The following is an 18,205-nucleotide window of genomic DNA, read 5'->3' as shown; positions in this document are numbered from 1 at the left end:
TTATACATTTGTAGAAGCCATCCTCTTTTCTCCTCTTTTCAACTTCAGCTTTTTACAGATAGTGTTATGTTTGCATCAAGCATTTGATGACATCTCATTGAATCCGTTCTTTCCTCTACCCATGAAATGTTCCCCATGACATTATCTGCAACACAACCCCAAATTTTAACCTCATAGGTCCACAGGATTTTATGGTGAGGAGGCAGGAGAGTTTTTCTTCTGATGACTCTTCAATGAAGGCCATATTTGTGCAGGTGTCTCTGAACAGTAGAACAATGTACCACAACTCCAGAGTCTGTTAAATCTTCCTCAACGTCTTTTGCAGTCAGACGAGGGTTCTGTTTTGCCTCTCTAGCAATGCTACAAGCAGCTCTCACAGAAATGTTGCTTGGTCTTTTAGACCTTATTTTGACCTCCATTGTTACTGTTAACTGCCATTTCTTAATTACATGTCAAACTCAGGAAAGGGCAACTTGAAAACGCTTTGCTATCTTCTTATAGCCTTCTCCTGCTTTGTGGGCCTCCACCATTTTCAGAGTGCTAGGCAGCTGCTTGGAAGAACCCATGGCTGCTGATTTTTGCCAAAAGATTAGAGGAGACTGGGTTTTATAAAGCTGTGAAATTTGCATCACTTGGCCTTTCCTAATGATGATAGTGAACAAGCCATAGCCCTAACAGGATAATTAAGATCTGAAACCTTGGTCAAAGTTATCTGAGAAAACAAATCTCCAATGGTGTCCAAACTTTTGTATCAGCTCATTTTCCTTTTTGTAATTTTTAACATGTAAAAGATGAAATGTATTTCTTTTTTACCTAAAATACAAAGGAAATGTGTCATCTTTAACTTTATGCCGTTTAGAAAGTATTTAATCTACAACTTGCTTAAAGGTGGTGTCACACACAGCGACAACGACAATGACGTCGCTGCTACGTCACCATTTTCTGTGACGTTGCAGCGACGTCCCGTCGCTGTCGCTGTGTGTGACATCCAGCAACGAGCTGGCCCCTGCTGTGAGGTCGCCGCTCATTGCTGAATGTCCAGCTTCATTTTTTGGTTGTCGCTCTCCCGCTGTGACGCACAGATCGCTGTGTGTGACAGCGAGAGAGCGACGAAATGAAGCGAGCAGGGAGCAGGAGCCGGCATCTGGCAGCTGCGGTAAGCTGTAACCAAGGTAAACATCGGGTAACCAAGGTGGTTACCCGAAATTTACCTTCGTTACCAGCCTCCGCCGCTCTCACGCTGCCAGCACCAGCTCCTGCTCTCTGCACATGTAGATGCAGTACACATCGTGTAATTAACCCGATGTGTACTGTAGCTAGGAGAGCAAGGAGCCAGCGCTAAGCAGTGTGCGCGGCTCCCTGCTCTCTGCAAATGTAGCTGCATTACACATCGTGTAATTAACTCGATGTGTACTGTAGCTAGGAGAGCAGAGAGCCAGCGCTAAGCAGTGTGCGCAGCTCCCTGCTCTCTGCACATGTAGCTGCAGTACACATCGTGTAATTAACCCTATGTGTACTGTAGCTAGGAGAGCAGGGAGCCAGCGCTCAGTGTGCACGGCTCCCTGCTCTCTGCACATGTTGCAGAACAACGACGCGTGTCGTTATGATCGCTGCTTCGGCTGCTGTGTTTGACAGCTAAGCAGCGATCATAACAGCGACTTACAAGGTCGCTGCTACATCACAGAAAATGGTGACGTAACAGCGACGTCGTTGTCGCTGTCGTTTAGTGTGACCCCAGCTTTACTGTTCACAATAACACTAATTTTGACCAGGTTGCCAAAGCTTTTGCATGCCATAATAATTGTATGAAGCGATTTGTTTTTTTTAACTAGAAGTAACTAGTTATTTCTCCTCAGTCTTGTCTTCATATATTTGAGAAGTTCAAAACTGTATTGCAGTTCTGTCCTGAAAACAAAGACCAGATTCAGATTTTGGATTTTCAAATGCAAATTATTATACACATCCCCACCATTTAAATTGCAACACCAAGAAGGAAAAGCCATGTGATTATGGAAATAATAGGATAGCTAGACATGTTAATTACATGCAAGTAATGTAAAAATGGAAACAAAATGATAAAATAACTTGATTATTTCAGCATCAACTATGAGTGCGACATGCGGTATGTGCTAACACACCTTGGCTGCTATCAATGAGGTTAGCTATTGTTGTCTGAGGAATGTTCTTCCATACTAAAAGCACTTGGGCAAATCATCAAAATCTGCTGCTGGAAGTTCTTTTTGGAATTGCCAGCCAATGATCACCCAGGTTTGCTTGATGGGAAAGAAGTCTGGAGGCACTACAGGCTATGGGCGCACATTTAGCCTCGCAGGCTGCTCATAGTAGAACAAGCAACATGCAGATCCTGGGAGACATTGAACTAGCCATACCACCTAGATCTGGCCATACCAATGGTTCCACCACCAAATCAATGTAATTCTGAGCTATTAGTGTACCTGGAATGAAGACTAGAGGGGTCTGGTTATCCTTTTTGAAACCAATATACAGTAGATTATTAATAAGGTGATAATTATAAACAAAACCTGACCAAAAAACACCTTATATAAAAAATGTCTTTATTAAGAATAACTAAAAATACACAAATATAAGGTTCGTATAAGCTCAATACAAAGTGCAAAGTGCTAATTTACATATATTCCAACTAGTGGAGCGCTAAGGACATGGATGAATTAGAAAGCTATCCGACATATAATGACAGTGGAAAGGAGGACAAATTCAAATTGATGCCTAATTCTCCACCCTTGCTGTCCCTTCCTGACAACGGATGAATCGTAATTTAATGGATATCTCCCATTCAGCGACAGCTATTCCTATTTATTTTACATGGGTTCCACTAGTGGGGACCATCACCACACGTACTCCCAGTGCTTGAGGTAGACAGACAATACATAAAGACAATGGACAAGTGCAGAACTGTTAACTGGTTAATCTTTCAGTTCTTTGCAGGAAAATTACTTACTGCCCCTACATTGGTTTTGAGAAGGGCAAGGATCAGCAAAAATCATCCTGCTAATACTAAACATATATTATATCACAGAAGGGAGTGCTTGTATAATGCACCACCCCGTTCCGTATATCCCAACGCGTTTCACCCCCTCCAAATCAATAACAATACGGGATCATCAGGGGATTTTGTAAGGAGGTCATAACCATTGCTTTGTACATCAACAGTTTTAGGGCCTCATAAGAAAATAAATAAAGATTGATGAAGACCAGCGATCGAGCGTAATATAAATACACTGTCACCTTGGTGTGGGTCTGCAAGACCAGATTTAAGGCGCACTGGTTGTAACCAGCAATTATCAAATCACGGACCTGGATCTGTCTAACTGGATGAGGGTTCCAGATTTTCAAATCTATCAGTTTTACGGATTACTATTCAATGGAACCTTATTGGTCTTGTCTAAGGTCTACAGTAGTCTCGGTCGACCAGGACCCCTGGGTAAGAATATCTGTCTCACCCGGGATATCCTCAATCACTGGAAGTCTAGATGGTCAGCATTCCCCACAATAGGTTTTAGTGAGTGAAGTCAGACAAATGTGATGCTGGTTTATCAATAATCAGGGCGCACAGTTCACGATTCACCCCTCTTGCATCCCCCGAGGTAATCCACACTACAGACCGCCGCTCATGTGTGGACGGATTTCCCGGGCTCCTAACGATTTTGTGCGCCACGGGCAGCGATTTGCCCGTGACGCACAAACAACGGGGGCGGGTGCTTTCACCAGCGATATCGCTGGCGATATCGCTGCGCGTAAAGTCCCCTTTAGACTTGGGTCAAACATTTTGAATATCCTTCCATAAGCCATTCCCTGACTGGCCCTACTACAAGGGCCACATCTTCTCACTTTCAACTCACTTTTCCACTGCCCTTCTCTGGAGCTCTCTCTCCTAACCATATGGCCTGCCATCTGTCACTCATCCCTTTTACTACTTTAGCCTTATCTTATCTGACATATCTTCTAAAACTCACTTTACTGTCAGCTAATCTGACTACTAGATGGCAACATTTGGTAACCTGATAGACAGTCTTAACTCTGGTACATCTAGAACCTATTCTTCTCTAAAAAACTTAAGTATCAATATATGCATTTAGAACATTCAACAGTAAATACATATGAAATAATACAGAGAAAGAGGAGACAGCACGATCTGAAAGTGGCAACAATCATATAAAAAGTGCAAATTCACAGATTTATTCCAACTATACTATAATACAAAATGAGATTTTTAGCAAATAATTGATCAATTCTTTGAGCCACCCCTGCCACATCATGACAAATCTCAATAGGGGGGTCCTACTCTATATTATAAATTTCATGTGCCATGCGGCCTCCTAGATAAATTAAAAGCATAACCATATTGGAGCACACATACCTGTAACCTATATATAAACGCTTCCATGTCTCAAAAAGAGGCAACTGCGGATAAAAGGCAGCCCAGGTCCCAGCATAGCAGCAGACACCACACACACACCAGGACAATGTCAGAACTCACCTTCACAGTCACAGACCATCAACCATAAACAAAGGCGGACCAGACCCAAGTATAGTGCTTAGTTACCAATGCCTGTGGAAAGGGTGAGGCGGCTGAATATGAACAGCCACCAACAGGAGGAATATATTGAAAACCAAGGTTAGGCGTGCATGGAAGAGGTGGTGGTCAGCCATGAGACCAATGTAGCATAACTACAACCAAACAGAGAAAGGGGAGCCAGCACGATCTGAAAGTGGCATGCATCTTATAAAAAAAGAAGACATAATACAGTAACATCATGGAGGCATCGCCTACCTACTGCAATTACACACTTGCAGTTGCAATTTAGTCATACATTTCCAGGACCAGGACAAATAACAGAGGAACATAGGAACAGCAACGGAATGTTCTAAGATAGGGTGTCAAACTCATTTTTAGCGAGGCATTATGGTTGCCTTCAAAGGGCTACTTGTAATTGTAATAGCTCATCTTCAGATCCCTATGCAACACTGTTACAAGCATGGACTGTCATGCACAAACTGGCCAGGGGCTATATAAGAGTTGTCCCTTGGTAGAAGGGTAAGGCTAAGTTCACACAGGTCATCTTTTGCTGCGTTTTTGAGGTCACAGAGTCTATGAGATTTTGATTTTGCTGTCCACACTGGGCATCTTTTGTTGGCTGCATCTTGGCTGCGATTTTGAAGATGCACCCAAGATGCAGCATGTCAATTCTTTTTGCGTTTTTTCAGCATTTTTTAGCACTTTCAGGCAATAGATTTGACTTAAAAACCGCACTATGAAAAACACGCTAAAAACGCGTTTTTGCCTCAGTGCGTTTTTTGGAACAAACGCTGAATCTTTGTTGTAAAAAAGGATGCCGCATGTGAACATACCTGTTACGTCACCACCGGAGTCCGCTCCAGCGACTTCTACTCCGATCGCCAGGCAACGCCGTGTTCCTGCCGTAGATAGTGCTGGTGATGGGAGAGGAGTCGATGCCAGCGGCATCGGTGGACGAAGGCACCGCTCATCCACTGAGCTGGGTTATCTTGGGATCTGCAGTACCACTGGCTGACTATAGGTGGCGTGTGTCTTCCAGCTGAAGTTACCATCATTCAGCTACAGCCAATAGGAAAACACCACACCCTTCTTAATTCCCCTCCTGTCTGCTGACCACTGTCAGAGATAGTTCTGATATTCTGGCTCCTGTTCTGTTTTGTGATTCTGGTGTTCTGACTTTTGCTTGTGTTCTGACTACCTCTCCTGCCTGCTATTTTTGTACCTCGCTGCCAGATACAGTTTTGACCTCAGCTTGTTTCTGATTACGTCCTTGCCTACCGATTCTGTCCCTGTTCTGCTATTCCTGGTTTGACCCTGCCTGTCGACTACTCTCTTGGACTGCTGCCTTCCACATGTAGTGATCTTCAGGGCCCTGTGTAATTCCAAATCCCTGTGTAGGGGTTAAAGGGTTTCAGGGTCCTGGGGGTCCTGCTTGGTGAGTGGCTTCTCTCTATCCTGTCCATTACAGCCTGTCTGAGTCTGTGGATCCAGGCAGGCATTACAATACCCTTATACGAGAGCTGTTCCTGGATAGAAAGGCTATTGAACCCCCATCCTCTGTCGGGGTCGAAGTGCCGCACATGGCCCCAATGCCGCGGCCCTCTGACGTGGAAGGTGGCATTCCTCAGATGCTCTTTCTTTTTTTGGGTGCGGGTACCAATCTCCCGTCGTCGCTGGTCTCGGGTCGTCATCTCCAGGTGCAATTTTTGCAGTTGTCGTTCTCTTTCCCAGTAAGAGACATTAGCGTCCGACCTCGCCTGCCTAACTGGTATCTCTTGTAGGTGGACTCCTGCTGCCCCAGCAGCCGCTGGGATGCCCTGCGGCAGCGGAGCTGGCAGCTCCTCAGGCTCCGCCTCCACCATGATGAACAAAGGAACCGACTGCTCTGCAGCCGGGGATACAGAGTCCGGGTGATCCGTATCGGGGTACGGGCCCGGGAGGCTGAGTCTGGTCGGGCCGGTGATGGTAGATTCAGGGGCTCTGCAATCTGCTTCTTGCAAACAGGGACTGGAGGTTCCACTGCCAGTGTTGGGGTTGGCAGTTCGGCGTCCGCCGAGGACGAGGGTGACGGTGGCGGAGTGCTTGAAGTGGGCGAGGCAGACCGGACCCCGCAACCGTATAGGCTGGGTGAACCATGGCTGGGTAGCTGTTTACCCGCTTCTCGCGTGGGACTTCAATCTCACGGGCTCGCACCGCCATTGCCAGGCTCCTCATTTCTTCCCTCCAATGGTCCAAAATGAAGAGGAACTGCGTCCACATCCTCCTGCAGAGTTGTTCCATCTCCTGCTCAATCCAGATCGCGGTCCCAGGAGCAGCGCACTCCAGTGACCAGTCTCGTGCTGCTGCCATCTTGCCTCTGCAGTGCCCAGGAACACATTATGGCAGAGTCCTGGCGTCCCTGCTCCACTTCCGCTGCTACATGCCGTCACGCCCCCTTGGTTTTCGCCAGCCACTCACTTTCGCGCTGGGGCACTCTGGGAACTTCCAGTTCCGGCCACACTCTCAGGATGAAGGGCGGGGCTTCAGCTTTGTGCTCTTTTGGCCTGGGAGATGGCGTTTTGACGCCAAAGATGGCGCAAAATGGCGGGAACGGGATTTTTGACATGCAGCTTGATTCTAAGGCGCACGTCACCCATGTTAGTGGGTCCTGTTCGAATCCTGTTCATGACGGCAAAAATTTGAGATGTGCCGCCCCTGCAGCGGTCGAACTGCTCGGATCCGGGGGTGATGATTACTCGTGGCTCGAGGGTCTCCGGACCCGGGGGCTAGGGGCCACACTCAAATGAAGAGAGGGGTATTTACAGGGAAGATATAGTTCGTGATGCCACCCATGGTGTACGGTAATTGGGAGTACCGCTGCTGTCGTTGGGAGTACCCGGGGTGATGGAGTGGGGCAGCTAGATGTCGTCACCCTCCACGGGTAGGGGCAGGCCCTGGGACTCTGGATGGTGGGGACAGTGCAGGGGGGAGCGCAGGCTCGCTAATTGCAGGGGTTAATTAGGTACTCACTCCGCAGTAAAGCAGACGCTGACAACAAGGTAAACCAAGTCTCTGGGTGCTGCTGCCCTATTGGGGGAGCTTCTCCGGGTCCCGTCCCCTGCAGCACTACCTGGTGGTCCGCGACCTGCCTCCTGGCACATTAGTTTTAAAGTGTCCTTTGTAGCCCGTCAGGTTGGAGCTTTCTGGGCCCCGCTCCCCACTGTGGCTAAGTAGAAGAGCTTGCTCTCAGGAGCTCATACTTGGGATTTCAGTGGGCTGCTTGTTTGGAAAGCCTTAGTGCCTCCGATCTCTGAGCTTTGTGGGAACAGTCCATAGACGTTCTGTCCTCCGCAGGTTAATTGCCGGGTTGCTTGAAGCTTCTTCTCGACCTAGGGTCTGTGTACCCCGTCGTGCCTTCGGTCCCAGACCGGTGATTAGGCTCAGGCTGCTGACCGTCCTCCAAGACAGGTTCCAGGCACTTAGCCTCAATCCCCTGCGACCGGGGGTCCGACTCGTCTAGGTCCAGACCACCGCCTGTGACCTAGTCTGCTTCACCCCTGGAAGCTACAACTCCCAGCTTCCTCAGAGCTCCTTACAGCTCGAGGGCTACCACTTAACTACTTTGACACCTCCCACCTCCCTGCCTGAACCCTAGGTGGGCGGCCCTATTCCAGCTTAAGCAGCCCACTGGTGTGCCTGACAGGGTGTGGTGCAAGGTGTATCTAGGATTTGTGAATGCTGGTGGAAGTAGTACTGCAGGTTAGGTTCCCAGAACCACGGGGGGTTTGAATCCTGCACTGGAGAGAAAGAACGTGCAGTACTCTGTGACGACCTGAGTAGTCCAGAGGCGTCACAATACGCACCTTCAACAAGGATGTGAAAAACATGTTTTTCACGGACGTGTGAAGGAGGACTCACATGACAGCCTCTTTAGCGCATGTGCAGTACAAACTGGTGGAAAATTTAAAAAAATCACAGATGTTCTGCCGGACGCAATCGATGGTAGAGAAAAGAACTCAAGTTGCAATTGCAACACAGCTCGCAGTCCACATAAAATGATGTGGTGGGCTGGAATTTGCGTTTGACACCCTTCTTAGAAAAGATACTCCAGCATTGTTGTTTTATGTTTAATTCAAGTGTTTATTGATATATAGGAGAAATTTTAAATCATAAAATACTTTGCATTTATAAAAAATGGAAATTAAAAAAAAAATGGAACTGTGCCCTATTGCGTTCTTACATACGTCTTGTCTGAACATGCGCAGAGATGTACATCAGATAACCTGACCATCCATCTACTGGGAACTGTATATTCATTAACAGGACAATAAAATATTGCATGGCATTACATAAGCCTTGCACACGTAATAACCTAAGTGAAAACCAGTTCTACAGGTTAGTGCTTAGTAACAAGTGACAGGTGGATAAGAAACATACACAGATCACATAGCTTAGGCCTCAGTCATAGTCATCTGTAAGACATAACAAGGTTCTTATAAATAAACTGGTATCAAAGGGCATTGTCTTCCTCCGACGCTTCCAGTGAAAAGTAATAAACGTGTCCTTAGGGTTTTCCAGTCTTATATAATAATGAAGGATATGCACTGGGGAAAAAAAGAGGCAAAAATGCAATATATATGAGAAAGTCCTAAAACTGAATCATTCTGTGATCAAAATATCTATCCTACATTCATAGAATATTAGAAAAATGTTTGCAAAAAATAAAAATGAGCAGATTGTTGAAGTTTGTACCAAATTTATTGTGCAAATACCGGTAGTTGCAAGAAAAAGTACAGCAATATGCATTTCACTTATGATTTACAGCCTTTATAGCCTTTCCAGCTTTGTGTTTGTATATCGCATCTTTTCTTGTCTTCTCATTGTTATTTACCTCAAGGCACGATTCACACTAAGCAATCTCTCTTAGGCCTCCTTCACATGTTCGTGTGACACAAACGTATCCATTTTTTTCATGGATACCACACACCCATCATAATCTTTGGTGCTATTCATATGTCCATGTATTTTCACAGACCATGTGTCCATGCAAAATGTAGAGAGACGTAATTTTTTTTTCCGTTATCATGGATGAAAAGGTCAATACAAATCTATTGGTCCAAGTACAGCACATGGATGACATTGGTGTGCCATATATATGCCGTACATGTTTGACACTGAAAAGTATACGAGAAGCTTTTTAATTTCTTTATTTCATTATCCATCCCTGCAAATCACTGATGACTGCTGGTTAGGGGTATAGCATTATATAGGGGAATGTGATGGTTCATTGAATCATCTAGATATAGTCCTACATCTGGACCCGAGATTACTTATATGTTCCTTTCGGCGTATAATTAAAACAGGACTTATATATTCTTTTTTCTTAGATCCCATATATGGAGGGTTGTTGTTTGTACACCCGAGCACACCAATGTTTGGATATCAGCATTGATGGCTCACTGCATCTAAGAAAGGCCTCCTAATGAACCCCAGCCATGGAAGTGGGGAAACGCGTCGAGGCAGAGGCGGAAGCATTTATGATCTAGACTCCTAGATGGGAAAGGATTGAGACACAATAAGTTGCTCTTGACGGAATGTAAGTTTTTTTTACCCTATGGATATTTGTGAGCACCAGTTAATTTCAATAATTCATGAACTTGGATCCTCATGGAGTCACTATTGAAGCATCTAAGGAGAGAATGGAGAGATGCCTAAAAATTATCCACTGTTATTGACATAATTGTTTGTGCATGGGGCTATATCTACAAGGGGATCATTTTGTATGATATGTTTTTTGTCATGAAACTTAGAAAGGGGGGGCACCAGAAAAATCTCCCGGGATCACCCCTGGCACTTAAGACAGTAATTAGTAGCAAAGAAGAAAAAGAAGTGCCAAATAATGGGGGATCACCAAATAATCAATTTATAGTAAAACAAGATATATCATTTTATTGAGAGGTGGGAGCCAGCACTGCCTATACTATATATTTGGCGTGACGTTGCAGGGGTGGCTCAAATTATTGATCAATTGTTTGCTAAAAATCTCATTTTGCATTATAGTACAGTAGGAATGAATTTGCGAATCTTACATACACTTTTTGTTGCATGCCATTCATAGGCAGTGCTGGTGTGACGCCCTAGCCTATCAGGTCGTCACAGGGTATTGTGCAATCTGCCCTTCAGCACAGTATCCACCCTCCTTGGTTACGGGTCCTGGTCCTTTGGTGTTGCTAACAGCTGAGCCAATCAAAACCCTAGGAACACTTTACACTGTATCCACCAGACACACCATTGGGGGGCCTGAAGGGAATAGGGCCGCCCACATGAGGGGTTGGTAGGGGAGAGTGAGAAAGTGAGAGGAGAAGTAAAGTAGCTGTGGAAGGAGAAGGAGGTGAAGTGACTCTCGTGAGGAGAAGTCACAGGTGGAGCAGGGCTCCTGAGTACCAGGTGGCAGACATTGGTCTGGGCCTGGTAGGAGCTGGAACCCCGGTCGCAGGGGATAGTGTCAGGGGGCACGGACTGCCGAGGAGGGCGGCCGGCGGCCTTGAGCTATTACCGGGCAGGGGCCAGGGCATGACGGGGTACGTGGACCCTAGGTCGGGAAGTAGCTTCATGCGTCCTGGTAATTTACCCGACGGGGGTGAAGACTTCAAGTGTCATCCACAACCCGCTTCAAAATCGGGGTACTAGTGCACCGATGGGATAGGACTTTCCCTAATACAGTCAAAAGAAATCCTACGCATGAACCCTGAGAGCAAGCTCACTCACTAGCCATACGGGTGAGCGGAGCCCGAAAAGTTTCAGACTTGAGGGTCCAAAGAAGAAAACACAGGTGCCAAGGAAAGGGCTACAGACTAACCACAACACCAAGGGCATGGACCCAAGCGTGCTCCCTCCCAGCAGCAGTGGTGCTCAGAACTCTGGTTTACAAGCTGTCGGTGTGATTAATTCTGGACTGAGTGAGTACACTGAAAACCCTTCTCCTACCCCCAATGGCACCCCTTCACCACCATCACCGGGCTCCCGGGGCAAAAAAACCCTACCCACGAAGGGGTTAAAAACCTTGCTGCCATCCCACCGCCTCCGGGCGTCCTCAACAGCAGCGGTGGTACTCTATCTTACCACGCACCGCGGGTGGCGTCACGAACTTTCCTAATCCCGTGTATATATTCCCCCACTCCTTTTTAATTCGAGTGTCCGCGCGGAGCCCCCGGGTCCAGAGACCCCTCGAGCCACCGCAGCTCCGGATCCGAGCGGCTCGGCCACTGCTACGGGGGCGGTACACTGGCTCCCCCCTCTCTATAATGATATCATTTTATTGGTACAAAACACATACAAATGCAAAAATGCCGTCAAATATCCGTGAACAAACTTGTGTTGTATAACAACCACTGAAACACATTAAAATAATTTAAAAAACATACACACAACAATGGCCGGTAATTTATATAGTATCCCGCATTGTAACATTTTATGAAAAAATATCTGTATGTACGTGGGGAGGGGAAGGAAAGAATTCGGGCTTTGGTCTGGTAATATGTTTTTGGGGGAAAACTAGTTTCTTCATGCAGCATCTGATGGAATTTAACCAGGGATTTGGTTGTCAAGCTGGGTTTTTTGCCTCTGCACTTAAGCTATTGCAATTTTTCTCCCTGGTTTCAGCCCACACTTGTGTTATTGCTTCCTACATGCTTTGCTGTTTGGGATATTAACTAAAAATCATTTGTGGACATATTGCTTATTCTAATGTGCCATTTATGTCTTATATGTTTGGCAATATGTCCCTGGGGAAAAATTGCTGACATCCGTGTACAGCACAAAGGGTAGATTGTAGTCAGGATACGCCAGAATCTCGTCACCAGTCAGGACCAACTTCATCTGTCTGAAGGAGTTTTCCTCCCCTTCACCCTATTCAAATGGAGGACCAGAAGTTTTGCCCTTTTTGGTCTGGTCTACAAGGAGTTCTTGTGAAGGCGCTGCCATCTTCGTGTAGCCCTTGATGAATCTTCTGCAGTATCCTACTAGGCCCAGGAACTGACGGACTTCTTGATAGTGGTTGGTCGGGGCCAGTTCTTGATGGCTGTCACCTTTTCTGGGTCTGGCGCCACTCCCTCAGCACTGATAATGTATCCAAGGTATTGGACCCTGCAAGTAAGAACTCTATTGGTCACTTTACACACAGCGACATCGCTAGCGATGTCGCTGGTGAAAGCACCCACCCCCGTCGGTTTTGTGTCACGGCAAATCGCTGCCCGTAGCGCACAACATCGTTACTCCCCGTTACACATACTTACCTGTCTAGCGACGTCGCTGTGGCCGGCAAACCGCCTCCTTTCTAAGGGGGAGGTTCGGTGTCACACCGGCGTCACTAAGCGGCTGAGATGAGCGGCCGGAACATCTCACCCACCTCCTTCCTTCCTCATTGCCGGCGGCCGCAGGTACGATGTTGTTCCTCTTATTAGATACAATAGAATACATGGATCCATGATATAAAACTCAATTATTAAAGTTGACCAAAGTCACCATACCATATATTATTTACAAAAAACTGACTCTGTCTAAAGCATTTATAAGACATCGATAAAGGCTAAATGCACAATAATTTTATGAATATATAAAGATTAGTGATGAGCGAGCATGCTTGTAACTACTCGGTACTCGCACGAGTATCGCTGTACTCGGGCTGCTCGGCGGGGACCGAGTAATCTCGCGATACTCGTGCTGTACTCGTGGTCTTCATTTCTGCATGTTGGCGCTCTTTTGTGAGCCAGCCCTCATGCAGGGATTGGCTGGCAGACCACTGCAATGCCACAGCCCTGTTAGTTGTGGAATTGCAGTGATTGGCCGGCCTGCACAGCGTGACCGAGCCTTTATACCGGACGGCGCGCTGTGCTCTGCTCACAGCTATCCAGACAGTCAGTGCAGGGAGAGTGTCGCTGATTCAGGGAAAGCTTTGCGGCCCTTTATAGCTTTTTCAGTTGCAGGGCTGCAAACAGTGTGACCAAAAGTCCTTCTCAGGACTATTCTAGTTGTATACAGGCAGGCAGGGTATAGCCAGGTCGGAGTACAGTAGCAGAGTCCTTCTCAGGACTATTGTTGCTATATACAGGCAGGGTATAGCCAGGTCGGAATACAGGCTAGTGACCAGAAGAGTCCTTGTCAGGACTATTGTAGCAGTATACAGGCAGGCAGGCAGGCAGGCAGGGTATATAGCCATTCCTAGTGGTGACCGTATACCAGCCTTCATCATATCTGGGGCTGGTGTACACAGTCTAAAACAGTCCAGATAGTGTCAGACTTCTCAGTAATTGTCGCTCCTAAAAACCAGTTAGGTTCTTATTGAGTCCGTGCTTGCATTTAAAAACAGCACGTGTGTGGCAGTCGGTGGCAGGGTACAGGTGCGCGTTTTGCACAAACTATTATATAACGCACAAGTCTAGTGTATAATACACGTCAGTCAGCAGTGTCTGATAGTGTCAGACTTCTCAGTAATTGTCGCTCCTAAAAACCAGTTAGGTTCTTATTGCGTCCGTGCTTGCATTTAAAAACAGCATGTGTGTGGCAGTCGGTGGCAGCGTCAGGCTCCATATTGTCCCTGGATAGAGACGTGCATGATGGCCTGTAAACATGAAGTGCCCATTGTAAGGAAGTGGGTCTATTGTAGTATAGCCCTTAGGCAGGGCAGCCAAAAATTTGGAGGCTCCACATTGTCCCTGGATAGAGATGTGCATGAGGGCCTCAAAACATTGTTCCCATTGCAAAGGAGCGGGTCTCCTGTCGTTGTAATGCCCATTCAGAAAGAATGGGCGAAAAAATTTACCACTGGGGGTATACCTAAAACAACGGCTTAACTATTGTAACGGTCACCATGATGGCGCATGAGGAGAAGGAGGAGCAGTCCAGCGATTAGCCAAAGTCCAGAAGTGTGTTACCATGGGTGAGTGGAGGTACATGGCAAATTCCCGTTACAAACTTTAAATTCCGCTGTAATTTGCTGTTGGTGTGTGTGGTGAAGTCTGGCAAAATCCAACCCTTGTTCATCTTGATCAGAGTCAGCCTGTCAGCATTTACAGTTGACAGGCGGGTGCGTTTATCTGTAATGATTCCACCTGCGGCACTAAAAACACGCTCTGACAAAACGCTAGCGGCAGGGCAGGCCAGGACTTCCAAGGCGTAGAGAGCCAATTCATGCCACGTGTCCAGCTTGGATACACATTAATTGTAAGGCACAGAGGAATGTCGGAGTACAGTTGTTTGATCTGCAAGGTACTCCTTGAGCATCTGGCCAAACTTAGGATTTCTTGTGGCACTACCCCTCACCTCAGGGGCTGTGGTATGTGAGGGGCTGAGAAAACTGTCCCACATCTTAAAGACTGTTCCCCTACCTCTGGCGGATTGGACTTGTGCCCCTCTCGGCTGTACGCCTTGGTTGTCCACTGATTCCTGACCTATGCCGCTAGCGTTTTGTGAGGGGAATGCTTTGCCTACTTCCGTGACTATGGCCTTCTGGAACTGCTGCATTTTGCCTGACCTCTCCGCCTCGGGAATAAGAGACATAAAGTTCTCCTTTTAGCGTGGGTCTAACAGTGTTACCAACCAGTAATGATTGTCGGCCAAGATGTTCTTAACGCGAGGGTCACGAGACAGGCAGCTTACCATAAAGTCAGTCATGTGTGCCAGACTCTTAACAGCCATCACTTCAGTATCCTGACCAACACGATGACTGAACATGCTGTCCTCCTCCTCCTCCTCCTCATCATCTACCCTGTCCTCTGGCCAGCCACGCTGAACCGAGGATATGACTGCATGTCATATCCTCAATTTGTCCAGAGAGTTGCTCCATGTCTTCATCCTCCTCCTCGTCATAGTCCTCCACTGCACGTTGTGATGAGACGAGGCTGGGCTGTGTGTTATCATCACCCACACCCACTACTGTTTCTTGCTCAAACTCATCGCACTCCGCCTGCAATGCATCATGGTTGTTTTTTGAGCAGAGACCATTTTAGAAGGCAGAGAAGCGGTATGGTGACGCTAATAATGTCGTCATCGCCGCTCACCATCTTGGTGGAGTCCTCAAAGTTTTGGCGGATGGTGCATAGGTCGGACATCCATCTCCACTCCTCAGGTGTTATGTGTGGAGTTTGACCCATTTCCCGACGGCTTACGTGATGCAGGTACTCAACAACTGCCCTCTTCTGCTCACATATCCTGACCAACTTGTGCAGAGTTGAATTCCAACGCGTGGGGACATCACACACCAGTCTGTGTGCCGGAAGATGCAAACGGCGTCTTAAGCCGGCAAGGCCGGCTGAAGCAGTAGGTGACTTTCGAAAATGTGCAGACAGGCGGCAAACTTTTACCAGCAGATCAGACAGCTCTGAGTATGACTTTAGAAACCGCTGAACCACGAGGTTGAGCACATGGGCCACGCATGGAACATGTGTCAGCTGGCCTCGCCTCAAAGCCGCCACCAGGTTCCGGCCATTGTCACACACGACCTTTCCTGGCTTTAGGTTCAGAGTTGTGAGCCAGTGATCTGCCTGCTGTTTCAGAGCTGTCCACACCTCTTCTGCATTGTGGGGTTTGTCACCTATGCAGATTAGCTTCAGCACTGCCTGTTGCCGCTTCGCCGAGGCAGTGCTGCAGTGCTTCTGTGTCGCCCTGGACAAGCCAGGGGCCACAGAGCACAACACTTAAACACCCCACACTCCCTGCAGGCATATCATAGTCAAAACACAAAATCCTTGTTGCCTTCCCCAGGGGCTGTTGTCCACACCAGGGTGTGGAGCCAGGCGGTTGGTCTCCACCCACCGAGGAGGAGGGAAAACACAGGCAGTGAGAGTTAAGCTAAGGAAGTGGAAGGAGGAAAGTAGTAGAGAGGAGAAAAGTGACAGCAAAGAGCCTGAAGTTGGTCCGGGTGTGTGGCCCGGACAGGACAGCAAGGTTGGCAGGATGTGGTGACCGTCTGCAGTGGAGGCCGATTGGAGTCTGCCGTAAGGACCGTGGACGGGTGGTGACCCGGCCGTACCGGACCGGTATACAAAGAGAAGCCAGCACCATTGGCAGAGGACTTTCGGATCCCGGCAAGGCTTGGTGTCGCCGTGAATTTGCCAAATCCGTTAGTGAAGGGAACCTCAGGGTTTCCAAACAGCCAAGTCCAGATAGAAGGCAACCGTACAACCGTGAAGGGGAGACACCGCCACCGCCAAGGGCAACCGTCTCCCAGGGCCAGCGCCTGTGGGCAAAAGGGGCTCCTCCGGCCCATATCCAGGTCGGGGAGCGGGTTACCGTTGGGAAACCATCACTACCAACACTTAACATAGGTGCAGGGAGAGACAGTCATCACTAACCTGCAGGGAGGAACAACCGCAGCCGTCCGAGTGACCCGTCCATCCAGCCACTTGTTTTACCGTGAACTGTGTCATCATCATTGGGCTGAGTGAGTACCTCCGTGCCGTGCGGCACAGCGCTGCCCCTGCGACCCTGCACCTCATCAGGCCCCGCAACCCGCCTGTCATCCATCTCTACCCCATCACCAGGCCCCGGGACAACCAACCCCCCTACGCACGGAGGGGAGAAATAACAACAAAGCTGCTCCCTGTCACAGGCTCCCGGGATCCCCGTCCAGAGCAGCGGTGGTGTCCACACAATCACCACAACCGTGGGTGGCATCACGGACAATATCCCCAAAACCCAAACCACCCCTTTTCACTCACGGGCGAGTAGCGCCGCTCGAGTCCCCGGGATCCGGCCATCGCTCGAGCCAACGAGCAGCAGCAGCCGTAGAGCAGCGTCAGCCGGACCCGAGCAGTGGGAGAGCGCACCGTCCCCTCCTCCGCCCGCGACACTTCCAGCTTGGGACTGGTGTGGAGGGTAAAGTGGATCAGGATGCGCAGGAGGAGGAGGAGGCTGAGGAGCATGACATTCCGGAGCTGTAGAGTGTGTGTGAAACCCTGACTGAGGTAGGGCCTGCAAAACTTGGTGTGTGAAGGACGTGTTCCGTCCCTCGCTCAGACTGGGTCCCAGCTTGCACAATATTAACCCAGTGTGACGTCAACGAGATGTAGCGGCCTTGCCCACATGCACTTGTCCACGTGTCTGTGGTTAGGTGGACTTTGGCTTAAACAGCGTTGTTCAGGGCACGTGTGATGTTTTGTGACACGTGGTTATGCAATGCGGGGACGGCACACCGGGAGAAATAGTGGCGGCTGTGGACCGAGTAACGTGGGACAGCTGCCACCATCAGGTCGCGGAATGCTTCTGTCTCAACCAGCCTAAAAGGCAACATTTCCAGCGCAAGCAGTCGCGAAATGTTAGCATTTAGAACTGTGGCATGTGGGGTGTTGGCAGTGTATTTGCGCCTGCGTTCAAAGGTTTGCTGAATGGATAACTGAACGCTGCGCTGGGACAAGGACGTGCTTGATGATGGTGTTCTTTCTGCGTAGGCAACTGCAGGTGCAGGAGTGGAGGAGGCTTGTTCGCAGGCAGCATGGACAGGGGATTGGCTCGCATGCACAACCAGCGAAGACGTAGCAGTGACATCAGCAAGCACTGCTCCTCGACTCTGTTGTACTTCCCACAAAGTCGGGTGCTTGGCTGACATGTGCCTGATCATGCTGGTGGTGGTCAGGCTGCTAGTTTTGGTACCCCTGCTGATGCTGGCATGGC

At 48.3% G+C, this 18,205-nt stretch overlaps 1 protein-coding gene across 1 annotated transcript in view; it reads right to left on the bottom strand.

Annotated features, from left to right (window-relative positions):
• Positions 1–18,205, bottom strand: part of LOC142303314 (E3 ubiquitin-protein ligase RNF14-like) — a 138,896-nt gene that overhangs the window by 100,819 nt on the left and 19,872 nt on the right. The window lies entirely within an intron of this gene.

Source organism: Anomaloglossus baeobatrachus, chromosome 4 (genome assembly GCF_048569485.1).
Source record: "Anomaloglossus baeobatrachus isolate aAnoBae1 chromosome 4, aAnoBae1.hap1, whole genome shotgun sequence".
In the NCBI taxonomy this organism is placed as follows: domain Eukaryota; kingdom Metazoa; phylum Chordata; class Amphibia; order Anura; family Aromobatidae; genus Anomaloglossus; species Anomaloglossus baeobatrachus.
This window is presented reverse-complemented; position numbering and strand designations above follow the sequence as displayed.